We start from the raw sequence: 16,607 nt of genomic DNA, 5'->3' as shown, positions 1-16,607 counted from the left end.
TAACGTTGCACTGGCTGTTTCCCCCATACCTGAAATGCTCCTCAGTCCATTTTCTCAGAACCCCTAATTTCTTTCAGGTCTCAACTCAAATGTCACCTTCTAAATGAATTTGTTTTTTCATTCCCACTCCCAATCCTCCAGCGAGTGCTCTTTCTTTAAAATCATTTTGTATGTATTATGGGAATTTTTTGTTTCCTTTTATTATTCAGGGCCATTCCTCCTGCAAATTTTGGCTAACTGAAAGTCTGTCTTAATATTAACGTCACCTGATCAAAGCTTGTCCTGAGATGTAAAAATTTACTTAAGAGGCCTAAGCATTCCTTAGAGCAGAAACCAGAAGGAGCATCTCAGCTGTCTCTGACTGCTTGACAACCTGTAAAGCCTCCACCTCAATCAGTCCATGAATTTTCTAGGTATAGTTTAATCTATAACTTGACTTAGTTTACCTATAGAGTTTATCCCGTAGGGGATATATGAGATTATGACTTTGTTTAAATAAGTTGGTTCAACTTTTATTACATTGAAGGAAGAGTGGGATTATGAATCTAGCTTCTCTTTAACTTTTATGGTCTAAGAGGAACATCCAAAATTGTAATGTGTAAAAGAATTAGTTCTCTGTCACAATGACGTAATTTTGCCTATAAGAAGCCTTGTCAGAATCTTCATGATTCGTTCAGCTTTTCTCTGAGGACAGAGCCTATGCATGGGCATAATAATAAAACCTAGGTTTTTGCCTCCATAATTTCTGTATTAGGGTAAATATGTATTTGGCAGCATTTATCCACCACCTGAGCTCAGAGAGGAGATATTTCTCCTGTAACAATATTATCTATAAACACATGTGTCTATGTCTATGTACAAATAGGGAGGAGAATGGGAGTAATAAAAGGCCCTGGGAGGACAGTGGGGGACTGGAAAGGAAGATACGTAGGAAGTGAATTCTGTGTTGTCTCCCTGGTTAGACAGTAAGCTTTTTTTAAAAATTGTTTATTTATTTTTAGTTTTCAACATAGATTTCCACAAGATTTTGAGTTACAGTTTTTTCTCCCCATCTTTCCTCTACCCCATCCCAAAACAGCAAGCCTACTGAATACGCCTTCCCCCAATATATATCCTGCCCCCCCCCCCCCCAGCTTTCTAGTAGGCAGTAAGCTTTTTGAAGGTAGGGACCATTTCATTATTGTCTTTAATCTCCAGCACCTAGTGCCTGGTACATGGTAGATTCTTAATAAAGGTGTGTGAGGGAAGGAGGGAGGGAAGGAAGGAAGGAAGGAAGGAAGGAAGGAAGGAAGGAAGGGAGGAAGGAAGGGAGGGAGGGAGGGAGGGAGGAAGGAAGGAAGGAAGGAAGGGAAAAAGGAAGGGAGGGAGGAAGGGAGGGAGGAAGGAAGGAAAGAAGGAAGGAAGGAAGGAAGGGAGGGAAGGAGGGAGGGAGGGAGGAAGAGACCAGTTCTCCCTCATCTTCCTTTCTTATTCTTTGTTAAATGACTTGCCCAAGGTCACACAGCTAATAAGTGTCTGAGGAAAGGCTCAAACTGCTTTTTCCTGACTTCCATGTCAGGTCAGTGTTGGGTCCTAGCTGCCTAAGTAGCTCATGAACAGTTGTTTAATTGAATTGCTCCCAGGCATGACCAGTCCTCAGCACCTCCACACTCTCAGACAGAAGAGGTCCTTACTGTCCTACAAACTCTCTTCCCAGTGCATTGTGATGTTCTGCCGTCCTCAGAGCCAAATCTTGCAGCTGTCTATCTCAAAGTGTTTTTTATAGTAACTCCTTTACCTCCCCCTCTCCTCAGGGCAGAAAGAGAGCTGCTGCTCAGTGACATGGGGGCAGCATGTCTTCCCCTTGTTTTCACCCAAGAGAAGAGAGGAAAAGGCCCAGGCTGGGAGGTAACAGAGAAGGAAGGAGAAGGATCCCCCAGGAAGCAGGAAGAAGTCCTGGTCACAGGACTCCCTCAGAAGCCAGCTCCTGGGACCCATGAAGAAGATAAGAAAGGAGAAAGCAGGGAGGAGGGGCTAATTCTGGAAACTGCAGATGATGGGTCCCTGGGTGAAAATAAATGCAAACAAGCGAGGAGACAATGATTGTAAGATAATCTGTGAGAGAAATGATGGTGTGCCTGCTTCTTCTCCAGGGCAGGACCACATCTGGTCATTCTGAGGGTGACTGATGCCTGCCACCTGTCTTATGTGGAAAATACGTCACCATCCGTGGTTCCCTCCCTCATCGGCCCTGAGAAGTCCAGTCCTTCTTTCTCTGACTCCCCTCCCTTTCCAGCTCGGCTAATCCTTTTGTATTTCACCCTCATAATCAGCATTTTGACAATCCTGACTCCCTTGCTCCTTGGTCTCTTGGCAATAGCAAGAAAGGTCAGGGATGCTGCCCTGGGTTTCCTTTAGAAATGTCACTAGGGAGAGGTCACTGGACTCCTCCTCTGACAGGCTGGGGAGAGCACTGCAAGTGAACCCTTCCACTTTGTGCCATGACCCCATCCCAGCCCCATACAAAGCAAGAGTGCCAATATCATGTGCATACAGCACACAGGGTATGCCTTGCCAAGTTCTCAACTGGTGGGCTCTCTCAGGGACATTTCCTCTTCTAAGCTGAGACTTCCCTGGGCAGAGAAAACCAATTTCCAATTGGTTGTATGACTCTTAAGTGCACATATGAGGGGAGCTCCTGTAATGTAATATCAAGCAAAGGCAACTTCCCAGGTTCAAAATAGCAGCATAGGTGCTCTCTATTTTATTCAGTGACAAACCAAGAACAGAGAAGATCAAAAGATGACATCATTCAAAATACAGCATTTACTAAGTGTGATTAAATAATCTCCAAGTACTACCCCACCCCAGGACCTTCCAATCATTCAATCAATTACAAAGTCCCGGTTCTAAATACTACTCCACCCCTAGGCTATACCTTCATTTAGTCCACCACAAAACCCCTCTTCTCAAATGGAGATTAGTTTCCAAACATAGGTAAAGTACCTTCATTTGTCAATCACAGAGCACAATAAGGTCAAAAGTTCCCCACCCCTGGATCACAATTGAATCTACCCCAGAGTTACATCAAGTTTAAACACAGCACTTAATACCCAAATGGAGGTCTTTTCTTCATCTTGACAGGAGGCAAGTTCTCAGCAATCTTAGTTCCTGGGGAGACAAGGCTTAGCAAGGCCATAAGATACATTGCCAGTCCCTTCATGAATTCATCCTCTGTCTGTAGAACAGTCCTAGAACCCCTGAACACATTAGCAAAGCCCTCTCCCAGGATTTCTGTAAACATACAACAAGAAAATCCTTCTTCAGGGCTTCTGAACCAACAGAAAGGCTCCCAGACCCCTGCAACAACAGCACTGTCCCTCACCAGTGGACAGTATTCACTCTGTCTGCAGGACAGTCTCCAGACCCCTGCAACAACAGTACTGTCCCTCACCAGTGGACAGTATTCACTCTCTGTCTGCAGGACAGTCGCAGGCCTTCTTAGCGAACAGCCAGGTTCCAGGACTTCTTCAACAAAAGGACCGTCTTTCACTAGTGGACGAATCTGGCAAAACAACATCAAAACAGACAGACAAAGTACCAGCAAAACAGCCATGTCTCCTCAGTCCTTGGCAGCTCAGGGGGCAGGTCTCAAAAGTCCAGGGCAATTCAAAGCAGCCACCAGCAATTCTCTTAGTCTCTCTCTCTCCACGAGGTGCTGCTTCCACAAAGATCTTCCGCCTCTCTCTAGTGTCTCTCCAAATCTACCTCACCAGCTCCTCCCAGTTCAGGACTTTCTTTTCACATCAACAAGCCCATCCCACAGGTGGGATTAACAAACTCTGGGTTTTAACACAATCAATTTGAAAACCAAGCCAATACAGGGGAATCTTTAATTGCCATTACTATCACAGCTCCTTCGTGCTTGGGAGAAGGGAAGTGGATTAGAGAGGGGAACCTTCCAGGAGGTCCCAGGCCCCCTGAAGATGAAGGAGCTAACCTCTTGGTACTTAATATTCTGGGCTTATCTTCCCTCCGTATACTGGAACTTCGGAAAAGTCACTTAATAAGGCAGCTTAGAATTAATCTCAAATGAGTTCCATAAAGATTGTTGTTATTATCTGGTGATAATTCTAGCTGGGAACCTATTGCAAGGACCTCCTGAATATGAATGAATTGGGTGAAGTTTGGTCTTCCAGCTCATGGTCCTGTCTCCATCTCCATCTTGGAAGTATCCCCCTCCCCTAATGCTTCCCCAGCCTCCAGATCTGCCTCCCCAGCCCCAACCACACCATGCTTTCCTCTCTGCAGCCCCAGAGATTTGTCTCAGCACTCGAAGCATTTAATTCAATTTAACAGGGACTTTTAAAATGTCTACATGGTTCGTGGATGTGTGGACAAAATCGAAAACTAGTTCTCACTTTCAAAGAGCTTAATTACTACCAAGGGAATCAGTGGTGGACACAGATATGTGAATACCACATAATTAATTGGAGACAGAAACCACTAAGGGGATCAGGAAAGGCTTCCTGGAGGAGGTGGACCCTGAATCTAAGATTTGATTGAAGTCCTTGTTGATGAGGTGACTGGGAAAAAATCTGGGAAAAGGGACTATGATTGGCTTTCTCTTGGACAAGGAAGGGTGGGTGGGTGGAAACAGCAAAGATGTTTGTTTCTCTGGCATTTAAAGTAGGATTATGGGACCTTAAACGGTGTTGAATCTATCCTCTCTCATAAGGATGGGTTGAAGGGTTGGAGAAGACTCAGAGGAGCCTGGAAAGCCCTGCTGAAGTACCTGCAAGGCTCTTATGTAGAAAAGGGATTGTCAGACCCATTCTACCTGGCCCCAGAGGGCAGAACCAGGAACCATAGCGGGCAATGGCAAAGAAGCCAGTTTAGGCTGGATGTTGGGAGACACTTTCTGACAATTAAATTTGTCAAAAATGGAATTAGCTGTCTCAGGAGGTAGTGGGATGCCTCCCTTGCCCCATTGGAGGTCTTCAAAGAGAGGCTGGATGGGGGGGTCTTAGTGGGGTATTCTTTTGGGGGATGGGTTGGACTAGATTTCCCTTCCAATCACTGTGATATTGCAGATGTGGAAGGAGAAGCTCAGGACAGGGATGGTGTTTACCTGAGATCTCACCCATAGTGATGGAGCTGGACTTCACATGCAGATCTTAAGATTCCAAAGCAGTGCAGAGTACCGGGGCCTGGAATCAGGATGACCTGAGTTCAAATCCAGTCTCTGACAAGTGATCCTGGACAAGTCACTTGATCTCTGTTTGACTTAATTTCCTCATCTATAAAATGGGGATAAAAACAGCATTCATCTCCCAGGGTTTTTGTGAAGATGACAAAAGTTTCTAATTGTAAAGTCCTTAGCACAGTGCCTGGTACCTAGTGGGTGCTAGGTAAATATTATTGTTATTACTCATTATTATTATTTTTACCTCTCCCCTTTCTTCCCTTACTCTCAGGGCTAATGTAAAGCAATGAAGGGTTTTAGTCTCTGAGAAGAAGAATGGATCCTCAGGATTGAACAGAGAGACCCTGCAGACTACCTGTCCACTCCTAAACAGGACCTTCTGGACAGACAGCCCCATGAATGCAGGAATGATGCTCATACCTCATACTGGCACACAGTAAGTGCTCATATGTTTGTTTCCTCATGATGATGATGATGAGATATTCACCATATATATAGTTTTAATATTATTAATAATTCCATGTCTATATTGATTTACATTTTGTAAAGGGCTTTCCTCACAGTGGTCCTGAGATAGGTATGGAATTATTGACATCATTTTGCATATGGTGAAACTCAGGTCCATAGGACTTAAGTGATTTGCTAATGGTCACATGGTAGCTGATGTGGGATTCAAACCCAAGTCTCTTGACTCCAGGTTCAGCCCTAGATAATGCAAGTACTATCCCCATTTTACAGATAAGGAAGCTTGAGGTTCAAGTGAATCAAAGTGATTTGCCTAATGTAGGGGTGGGGGACCTGCAGCCTCATGTGGCCTTCTAGGTCCTTGGGTGCGGCCTTTTGACTGAATCCAAGTTTAGAGAACGCATCCTTTTATTGAGGGGATTTGTTCTGTGAAGTTTGGACTCAGTCAAAGGGCTATACTTGAGGACCTAGAGGGCGATGCATGGCCCTGAGGCCCCAGGTTCCCCACCCCTGGCCTAATAGGTGATAAATGGTAGAACCAGAAGTGTAACCTCGGTTATAAGACTAAAGCCAGTGAGTGCTCTTTCTGTTACCCCAGGAGGTCTCTTCTGCTAAGATGTCCCCAATGCCTGCCCTGTGGTTCTCTCTGATTTTTGTTGCTGTTGTTCACTAGTGCCTGACTCTTCATGACTCTGTTTAGGGTTTTCTTGGCTGAGGGGTCTGCCATTCCCTTCTCCAGATCATTTTACAAATGAGGTAACTGAGGCAGAGAGGGTAAAGTGACTTGCCCAGGGTCATACATCTAGTAAGTATCTGAGGCCAGATTCGAACTCAGGAAAATGATTCTTCCTGACTCCACTATCCACTGTGCCATCTAGCTGCAGCACATCTCCTCCCCCATTGGTCAGTGCCTAACACAGACCATGAACCGCTAAAGATGGACTGTTCCAGATGTGTTGTTTATTCTTGGACATTTCACCAGCTCCCTTTATTCTTCCTCCCCTGCCCCCTTCTCCCCCTTTTCTAGATCTAGAACCATAATCAAATTAGTGCTACCACTGGGACTGGAAAGTCTGTGTTAATTTACCGCTTTCTTGGTCCACTTACCATCCTTATAACTCTCTGATGGAAACCACCCCTTCTAGGTCACCATTTCTGTCCATACTGCCTCTCCCTATGGGAATGCAAACTCTTTGTGAGTAGGGATTGTTTTTGCTTTGTGTGTGTGTGTGTGTGCGCGTGCATTCTGTATCCCCAGAGCCTAGCACAAGGTCTGGCACGTGGCAAGCACGTAGATGGTTTTTCATTTATTCATTCACCATCCTATAACCTTATACTGACATACAATCCATGCCTTGTGATTACTTCTAATAATTACTCTGGAGTTATCTGTATTAATGAGGGAGATAGTGGGACAAATATCTAAAACAGTAGATAATCCAAAAATAATTTATATTTGCATATGTAATATATTCTATACATGTAAATGTATATGTGTGTATATATATTATATGTATGTATAAATTTGCAGAGGACTTCCTATGCTCATTTTGTTTGCTCAGGCTAATATTGAGATGATTTAGCAGTCCCTGAGTACACATTGACCTACCTTGGGCAGAAATGGCTCAGAAACATTCTGAGTGGCTGAGAGAGATCCAGCTGCAATATTCTTTAGAATTTGTCAAGATTCCCCACTCTGTGCCTCCCTTTCCCCCTGCATTAGCACAGAGAAATGACCTGTGGTCATCAGGGCTGTGTGGTGAGCCCTCCTTTTCCCAGTCTTGTTGCCCATCACCCCAATGGATAGAGGCTGTCTGCTGGAAGGATTAGAAAGACAGATGCTAATTGGATGATGGTCTGGTAGTCCCTCCTCTGATTGGTCAGAGGCAGCTCCTTTCTTGAGCACACATTGGGTAATCGCAGCATCCGGGGCAGGGAATCATGAAGAGTTTTGTTTAGGACTTTCCATCTAGCAATCTTCTGGATCACATTACAGGCTAGGATTTCTTTCTTTGCACATCCCCACTGGAGTTGCCAGGGGCTGACAAAGCAGTCGCCCATTACTCTTTATTAGTTTAATATATGTTGAAGCCTCCAAATAGATGTTGGGGCCCAGGTGGAACAGATGAAATGTGACTAAGTTCTGGGGGATGATTGATAATGAGTAGGGACTGGAAAATCAATTGTGTTAATTCCTGGTCTGTCACTGGGACTGAGAATTAATGAGAAAATCTGTCTAACTTAATGGTATTTACACATTATACAGAGTGTGATAAAATTGTCTTCAGGTGCTGCTTAGAATTCCAATTACAGACTGCAGATCCAGAGGGACAGGCAAGGACTAGGCTGACTCAGACCCTTGCCAAGCAGATATGGGGCTGGAGCCCCAAACAAGCATGGGGAGCTTAGTTTGCCTTTTGCAGAATGCTCCTGGCCACGAAAGTGAGCCTGGATAAGCTCAACATATCCCACAGTGGGTTGTCCCCTCAGCAATATCCTGAAGTAAAGTGTGGGTAAAGTGAGGGGCTGCCTGGTGTACCCATGCTTGGAATTGGCTGGCAGTGAGAGCCTTACTCCCTGTGGTACTTGGGCATCTGTTAGCAAATTAGGTGGCCACCCATGGGGTGTCATCTGAGGGGTGCTGAAAAATCCTATTTCCCCCAAATGCCACCCTTTTCTACTCAGCTTGTGTCAGTGTCCTGCCGATTTCTAGCCAAAATCAACTCCTTTCTACCTGCTGTTTTCCTAGAAGGCACTTAACTGGCCAGAGTAGTATCATGGGAATGGATGGGCTATTAAACCCCAAGCCATCCATAAAATCAGAGCACCTGCCTCTTCGAGCTTCTGGCAGCCAGCAACTCTTCCTTCTCAGCAGGGCCTTCCTTGAGGTGGAGCATGACCTGGGCTGTTCCCAATAGCTAAAGGAGCACCTGTCCTAGTATTTCTCTCTCCCCACCCTGATCACCAACTACAATGCTGACATTCCTGCAAAGCCAGGGTATAAATGTAATGAGAGAGCCCTGGCTTAATGGCTAGCAGACCTGGGGTCCAATTCTAGTTATGGCACTGGCCGACTATGTGACCTTGGGTAAGTCTCTTCTGCTTTCTGGGACTCAGTTTCCACTTTTGTAAAATGAGAAGGGGTTGCCTCCTAAGGCAGCCCACCCCGCTTTTGAGCAGCTCTAAATAATAATAGCTCTAAATTTTAGCTCTAAATGTTCTTTAGCTCTAAATAATAGCTCTAAATTTTCTTTATGTCAAGCCTAAACTCGCCTCTTTGCGACTTCCAACCAGAGCTCTTGGCTTTGCCTTCTGGGGCCAAGCAGATTGAGTCTATTGTATTTTCCCCGTGGCAGCTTTTCAGATATTTGAAAATATCAGCCACACTGTGAGGTCCCCCCACCCCAACCTTCTCTTCTTCAGGTGAAACATCCCCAGTGACAAAGTGGATAGTTCTGGATCATAGACTGCTAGTAGTTAGGAGCCTCAGAAATCAGCAAATCCAATGCTCTCAGTTTGCAGAGGAGACAAAAGCCCAGAGGGGTTGCATGAGTTGCCCAACCTCACTTGGCCAGCACTCAGTAGCAGGGACTGCAGAAGACCTTGGAAGAGTTGGGAAGTCAGTCTGGCATGGGGAATGTCTTGGTGGGGGGTGGTGGTGGTGGAATGTATGTATCATGAGTCTTCATGGACTTGCTGGGGTATCTGAGAAGACTGAGAACATGCAGTGGTGATGGAAGAGGGTTTTCTTCAGTGTTGTGATGGATTGGGAAGATTTCTGGACATCTCAGGGGAGGCTGAGGGGTATATTCTAGGGGTCTGTGTGTGTGTGTGTGTGTGTGTGTGTGTGTACATACATATGAATCTGTGTGTTTGTAGGGGGAGACTGTGATCCCGGAGTTTTCTGAGGAGGCTAGGGACATGTCATATGAATCTTGATGAAGGGGTTCTGGGGCATCTACCAGGAATAAGTCACTGTTTAGCTGCCCAGAATAGAGGGACTGGGCTCATCACTGCCATATATCTTGCCTGCCCCATCCCTCTCTTTCCATCACCCCACCTTCTGCTTTCCTCTGTACGGTCACAAATGCTGAATTGCTCTCCAAGGTGCTGACCACTGCAAAGGTGGAGGGCAGGTTGATTGGCTCTGATTCTTTTCCTCCAGAGGTTTTCTCCTCTTCCAACCCCCAGGATCATTTATCCAGCCTCAAACTTCAAGATACCAAGGCAGTGAGTGATTCATGGAACAGAAATGAGGAGATATTCTTTATTTCTCTGCAGGAATTTTTATTTTTGTTGTTGGGGTTGGTAGAGACTATTTGAACTATAGGATAATTGGAAGTTTCCACTGTAAGCATAGTGGAACCCCCTCAAAGAGAGCAGCAGCAGGGCCTTTACCCACAGGCCTAGTGTAAAGTGAGAGATTTGTCTTTTTCCCAAGGGGGAGGCAGGGGCAACAGCCAGGGACCCAGGACATTTACCCTAGTGTCTTACCCTCTGGGAGATATGTTCAGCTGTCTTTAGATCTGGGTAGGGTAGGGGATCTTAACCTGGGACCTATGGACTTAAAAAAATTAATAGGTAAATTTCAATATAATTGGTTTCCTTTTTAATCTTATACATTTAATTTTAGGCATATAAAAATATTAGTCAGGAGGCAGTTAGGTGGTGCAGTGGAGAAAGCACCGACCCTGGAGTCAAGGAGGACCTGAGTACAAATCTGACCTCATACTTACTAGTTGGGTGACCTATGGCAAGTCACTTAACACTGATTGCCTCCAAAAAATTACTCTAAAAAGGGGTCTACAGGTTTCACTAATCTGCCAAAGGGGTCCATGACATAAAGAGGTTAAGTACCTCAGGGTAGGGCATTTTACCCTGGATTCTAGCCTTTTTTGCTTTTTGTGGGGCTGACCCAAACTCTGATGATGAGGGTGAATCTCCTTCATCCCTTACAAATAACTTCCCTCCAACATCATGTTCCTTTTGAGCTCAGAAGTCAAGCCATGATTTGCCTCCTCACTTGGACGATTTCCTGTTCTGCTGTTGTCAGTAGGGGAGAGCAGGGGAGATTTACCACTCCTGGTTGTGGGCTTCTCACTAGAAACTCTGCAATGCGTGCTACAACCTATGAGCCAAAGCCAGACAAAAAAAGAAGAAAGAGGAAATGGAGTAAATAAAAGCCCCCAGCATCCCCATGTTCACAGAGCCTCTCTCTGAAGCAGCAGAGAGAGATCTCTCTATTAGATAGGTCTGACAGCCTGGGTGACTCTTAGCCAGTGGCCAGTCAGTCCCTGCAGACCCAGAACCTCCTTGGCCTAAGTCATTTGAGGTCTATTGTCCAGGAATGCCCCTTGCCTGCTCTTGGTACCAGGGAGAGGGGCTCAGCTTGGTGACCCTTTGTGTAACATATAAAAGTCACTATCACCTGATCAGTGATCTGGATCTGGAAGGAACCTCAGAGGTCATTGAATCCAACCCTCTCACTTTTACAGATGAGGAGACTGAGACCCAGAGAAGTTAAATAACTCATCCAAGGTCACACAGGTAGTGAAAGTGAAAGTCAGGATTTGAACCCAGGACCTTTGAGTTCAGCACCAGCATACTTTTCATTGTACCTCATATCATCATTACTATACTTTCCTCCCTGGGGCACCTCTCTAGAAAGAAGGATTTAAGCAACATCCAAGTGGGGAAAGCAAATACCCCCCAAACTCTGCTTGTTTGGCCCTTCCCACCCCAACAGGCTATATCCCCGATGCTTTTCAAAGATATTTATCCTTGTGCCTGGTTTTTTCCCAATAGAATGTAAGTTCCTTGAGTTCAGGGTCTGTTTCTCTTCTGTCTCTGTATCCCCAGTGCTTAGCATATGGCCTGGAACATAGTAGGCACTTAGTAAAAGATTCAGATTAAACACTAGGAAGAGTAGAGTGCAAGAACTGAATCAAAATTAGAGTATCAATCAGTCAAGCAATGTCCAACTCTTCATGACCCCATTGGGGGTTTTCTTGGCAGAGATACTGGAGTGGTTTGCCATTTCATTCTCCAGTTCACTTTACAGATGAGGAAACTGAGGCAAACAGGGTTAAATGACTTGTCCAGGGTGACACATCTAGGAAGGATCTAAAGTCAGATTTGAACTCAGGTCTTCCTGACTCCAGACCCAGCATTCTCTCCACTGAATCCTATTTAGTGCCCACTATGTGCTAAGCACTGGATGTACAAAGACAAAAGGGAACCAGTTCCTGTCCTCAAGTAACATATATTAATTCTAACAGAGGAGACAACATGCACAATTATACACATATATAGATTATATACCAAATGAATACAAAGTACTTTTGGAAGGGAGGGTACTAGGGGCTCAGGGTGGAAGGGAGACCTGAAAGGCTGTCAAAGGCAATGCCTGAGCTGAGCTTTTGAAGGAAGCCAGGGATTTCAAGAGGTAGAGATAAAGAGGGAGGGCATCAGGGCAGAGGGGACAGCCAGTGCAAAGGCATGGAGGCGGGGTATGGGGTATGTATGACCAGCAAGGAAGCCAGTGTGGCTGGATTACACAGTATATAGAGGGTACTGGAAAGGCAGAAAGGGATCACTTTGCACGGTGCTTTAAGTATCAGACAGAGGAGCGTGTATGTGACTATAAAAGGGAAAGCTGGGTCTGATGGCCTTTAATCAATGTCCCTTCTTGTTCTAAATCTGTGATCCAAGAGGTAATAGAAACCACTGGGCTTCACCGAGTTGGGGGGGGGGATATCAGACTTGTGCTTTAGGAAAATCATTTTGGTGGCCTTGTCAGGGATGGAGAGACTGGAGGCTGGGTCGAGAAGAACCAGAATTTATCACCTATGGAGGCCAGAGAATTTTCTTCTCCAGGGATGTTAAGAAGGGGTGGAGATGACCTTACAGGATGCAATCAAGTTCAGTCCTACCTGGAGGAGAGCAGAAAGATGGACTGTGTTTGCCTCCCAAGGTCTGGAAGGTTTTCTTAGCCAAATTTGCAGAGATTCAAGGTTCCTTCCCTCCCCTCTCTCCTCATATGATACTTTCTGAAGGGGCTTGGAAGAGAGAAGAGATGTACCCAAAGACGCAGCCTAACCAGACGTTAATCTTCACAAGGGAGATAGTAAAATGATTCACCTTTAAGGTTCCCTCCATGCTTCAAAGGTACATAACGGCTGCAAGGATGATGAGATGTAACAGCTGTATGAAAAGGAGTTTATCAATAGTATCTGGAGCTCAGTAACTCATAAACCTTTCATTAGTTTTACATCAACGATGGCTCAAGTCCTAGGAAGTAGATTTAGGCTGGGGGACGGACGCGTCCATAAATCATCATCTCTGAAAATTAGAGAATTGTACCAAGCTTTTTTATGGGCTTTCCAGGAAGCTCAGGGAGCTCTGGAGTATGATTTCCTCCCCCCTATTCTTGTTCCTGCCCTCCAATGGGAATGGAGCAGCTGCTCCATTCCAGAGAGAACACATTAAAATGCAATGAAAGGATTTAGAGGGGATGCTTGTGAGCCAACACTCACTAGGAAGGTAAACCAAATAGCACTCTCTTCTATTAAGGAGCCCTAGGGAGAGGCGATCCCAATAAATGTCTTGTTTCTGTCCTATTGCTGCTTACAGATGACTGGGGAGGGGGATGGGATGAGGTGGAGGGAAGAAATGTCTCCTTGGAAGCTGTCTTTGGGACAAAAGAAGGAAAAGGAGCCTGGAGAGGGGAGAAGGAGGTGTGCTTTTCATCCTGGCTTCTTCACATTCTCTGCCCTTAAATAAGAATATGAGGAGAGTCTTTTGGGGGAAATCTCTGGGGGTGGGGTATGTGGAGGGGGGTGTCATCAGTGGATTGACTATGGCTCTTTTTTCTGACTATTCAATTTCTGTCTGTGATTTCTCAGGTTAAATACCCTAGAGTCCTTTCCTCTATAGTGCTAGTGCCTTCCCTCCCAAATTGCCTTGTAGCTAATTCCTTTGTATTTATCTATATTTATTCTCTTTATGTTTATTATGTATATACAAACATACATACACACACGCATACACACACACACACTTGTTTCACTATTAGAATGTAAGCTCCTTGAAGGCAGGGATTATTTCATTTTTTGATCTTTGTTTCCCCAACTCTTAGCATAGTGCCTGACACATAGTAGATAATTAATAAATGCTAGTACTTTGCTTCTCAAACCACTTTGTTTTTAATTATTTTAAATTAATTATGTTTTTAATTCTCTCTCCTTTTTATAATTGTTCTGCATGAACTTCTGTCCTTGTTTCCTTCTTTTTTTTTTTAAATTTTATTTTTTAAGCAATCAAGGTTAAGTAACTAGCTCAAGGTTACACGGCCAGTTATTTCTGGGTGTGGTGCTGAGTATCTGAGCCCAGATTTGATCCAGGTCATCCCGATGCTGGAGCCAATGCCCTTACTCACTGAGCCACCTGGCCACTCCTAAGCAATTGGGGTTAAGTAACTTGCTCAAGGTTACACGGCCAGGTGTTTCTGGGTGGGTGCTAAGTGTCTGAGCCTGGGATTCAATCCCCAGGTCATCCCAACACTGGAGCTGGTGCTCTTACTCACTGTGCTACCTGGCCGCCCCCCCCCCCCTTGTTTTCTTCTTAATAATGAGGGCAGAGATTGTTTCATTTTTTTTCTTTGTATCTTGTGCCTAGCTAGTGCCTGGCTTTTAGTAGATGTTTAGTAAGTACTTGTTGATTGATTGATTGGTTGACTGATTACTCTATAGAGCTCTATAATAATCCTCATGGAGGCTCTCATTGCCTCATGCCCCGGACTTACATCATGGCATCCACTTCCAGGTGACCGTGGGACTCTAGGCTTTCCTACTGCTCCTGGTTCTGCACACCAGACTCATTTTCCTCAAGCTTCAGGTTCATCCACTTGATGAAACATCAGAGGGTGGGTGATTTCACATATTTAGAGCTGAAAAAGATCTTAGAGGTCATTGAGTTTGATCCTCTCATTTTACAGATGAGGAAACTGAGTTTGATGGAGGTTAAGTGACTTGCCCAAAGTCACTCCAGTAAATGTGGGAGGCAGGATTCTAATTCTGGTCTTTCCTGGCACCATTTTAGTATTCTATCCACTGTACCCTAAATGTCCTCTTAGATGGTTCCTTCTTGCCCTCCATTCCTTGCTCCCATCCTACCCAGCCATTCTTAGCTACCATCCCCCAGGCTGCTCCTTCAGCTCCATTTCCCTCACTGTCCCCCATACAGTGTGTTTATCCCCTGACCTGGGGCCTTTGCTCATCCTGTTCCTTTCCTACCTGGAATGGTGACCTTTCTCTTCCCTTTGATTATCCCAAGACTATCCATGCTTTGCCTACTCTGTTCCTGAGGTCTCTCTCTCTTTTAAATTTCTAGTCAATGCCACACAATTGGCAGCTTCCTCTTCTTTGGTTGCTAACCTTTTCTTCTAAATTAGAGACTAATTAGGAGTTTCATAGGGCACCTAGGTGGTGAAGTGGATAGAGCACTGAGGTTGGAACCAAGAAGACTCATCTTCCTGAGTTCATATATGACCTCAGACACTTACTAGCTGTGTGACCCTGGACAAGTCACTTCACCCTATTAGCCTCAGTTTCCTCATCTGTAAATTGAGCTGGAGAAGGAAATGGCAAACTGCTCCAGTATCTTTGCCAACCCCCCCCCCACCCAAACAACCAAAACCCAAAGGGGGTCATGGAGAGGCAGACATGGCTGAAATGACTTGACAACAAGAACAAGCAGATTACATGCAGCTTAAGAGGCGATGTTGCCTAGTGGATAGAGTGCTGGGCTTGGAGTTAGGAAGACGTGGCTTCAGTTCCAACCTCTTTAGCTGTGTGATCCTGGGTAAATCATTTACTCTCCCTGAACTAAGACTTATCTCATAGAAAGGTTGCAGGGCTCATGGATGTATGTACCCGTGTGTATCCAGTCAGCACAAAGAACACAAAGGACACTCATTTCTTCACCTGCCTTCCCCCTTATTGTAAAGGAATTGTTGTCAATAGTGGTAATGAGATGGATGGAGGCTAGATTTTGGGAAAGACATCTGGTAGAGAATAGGGAAGTGACAGTGAGGAGACCAAAGGGTGATTTGATCCTGCCCTACAGGATGAACAGGAGAATCTTTTGAGAGCTCCGTAAGGTCAAAAAATCTAGTCATCCGGAAAAGGAAACTGGGAGAGGATGACCTGTTTCCTTTGGGAAAACCTATTCCTGTCTGTGGTCCTCAAGCTTCCTCTTCTGTAAAATGAAAACTCTGTATAATATGAACTTTAAGATGCCTTCCAGCTTTCCACCCCCTGGTCCCATGAGCTGTAGATTTAAGGTTTTTTTTTTTTTTAAGCAATCGGGGTTAAGTAACTTGCTCAAGGTTACACGGCCAGTTATTTCTGGGTGTGGTGCCGAGTGTCTGAGCCCGGGATTCGATCTCCAGGTTATCCTGACACTGGAGCCGGTGCTCTTGCTCACTGTGCTACCTGGCCACCCCTAGATTTAAGTATCATAAGTATTATTGGCCCCATATTTTACCAGAGGAAATTGAAGCTCACACAGGGAAAGTGACTTGCTCAAGGTAACACAGCTAGTAAACATCAGAGCTGGGATTGAAACCCAGGCTTTCTGAGTGCAATGATCTTCCTATGAGGCTACAGTAAGAGGCACTGGAATGTCTAGGAGCATATAGTTGGCACTCCTCAAAGACTTTTTAATTGACTGATTGTCTTTCAGGTAGGTAGCTCTAGAGGGGCATTTCCCTTGACTTTGCCTTTCAAACTTAAGACATATGTCTTTGCAATGGGAATTATCTCCAATTTATACTGTATATATCTTGTCTTTCCTTATTGTCTCCTCAGTTAGACTCAGTTAAACTCCTTGAGGGCAGGGATGCTTCTTCTCCCCCTTTTCTTTGTATGCACTAAATAAATGTATATTAACTGACTAA

The sequence above is a fragment of the Petaurus breviceps genome, unplaced genomic scaffold (genome assembly GCF_028583685.1).
Source record: "Petaurus breviceps papuanus isolate PSGF00001 unplaced genomic scaffold, PetGlider_PUasm1.0 91041, whole genome shotgun sequence".
Taxonomy (NCBI): Eukaryota; Metazoa; Chordata; class Mammalia; order Diprotodontia; family Petauridae; genus Petaurus; species Petaurus breviceps.
This window is presented reverse-complemented; position numbering follows the sequence as displayed.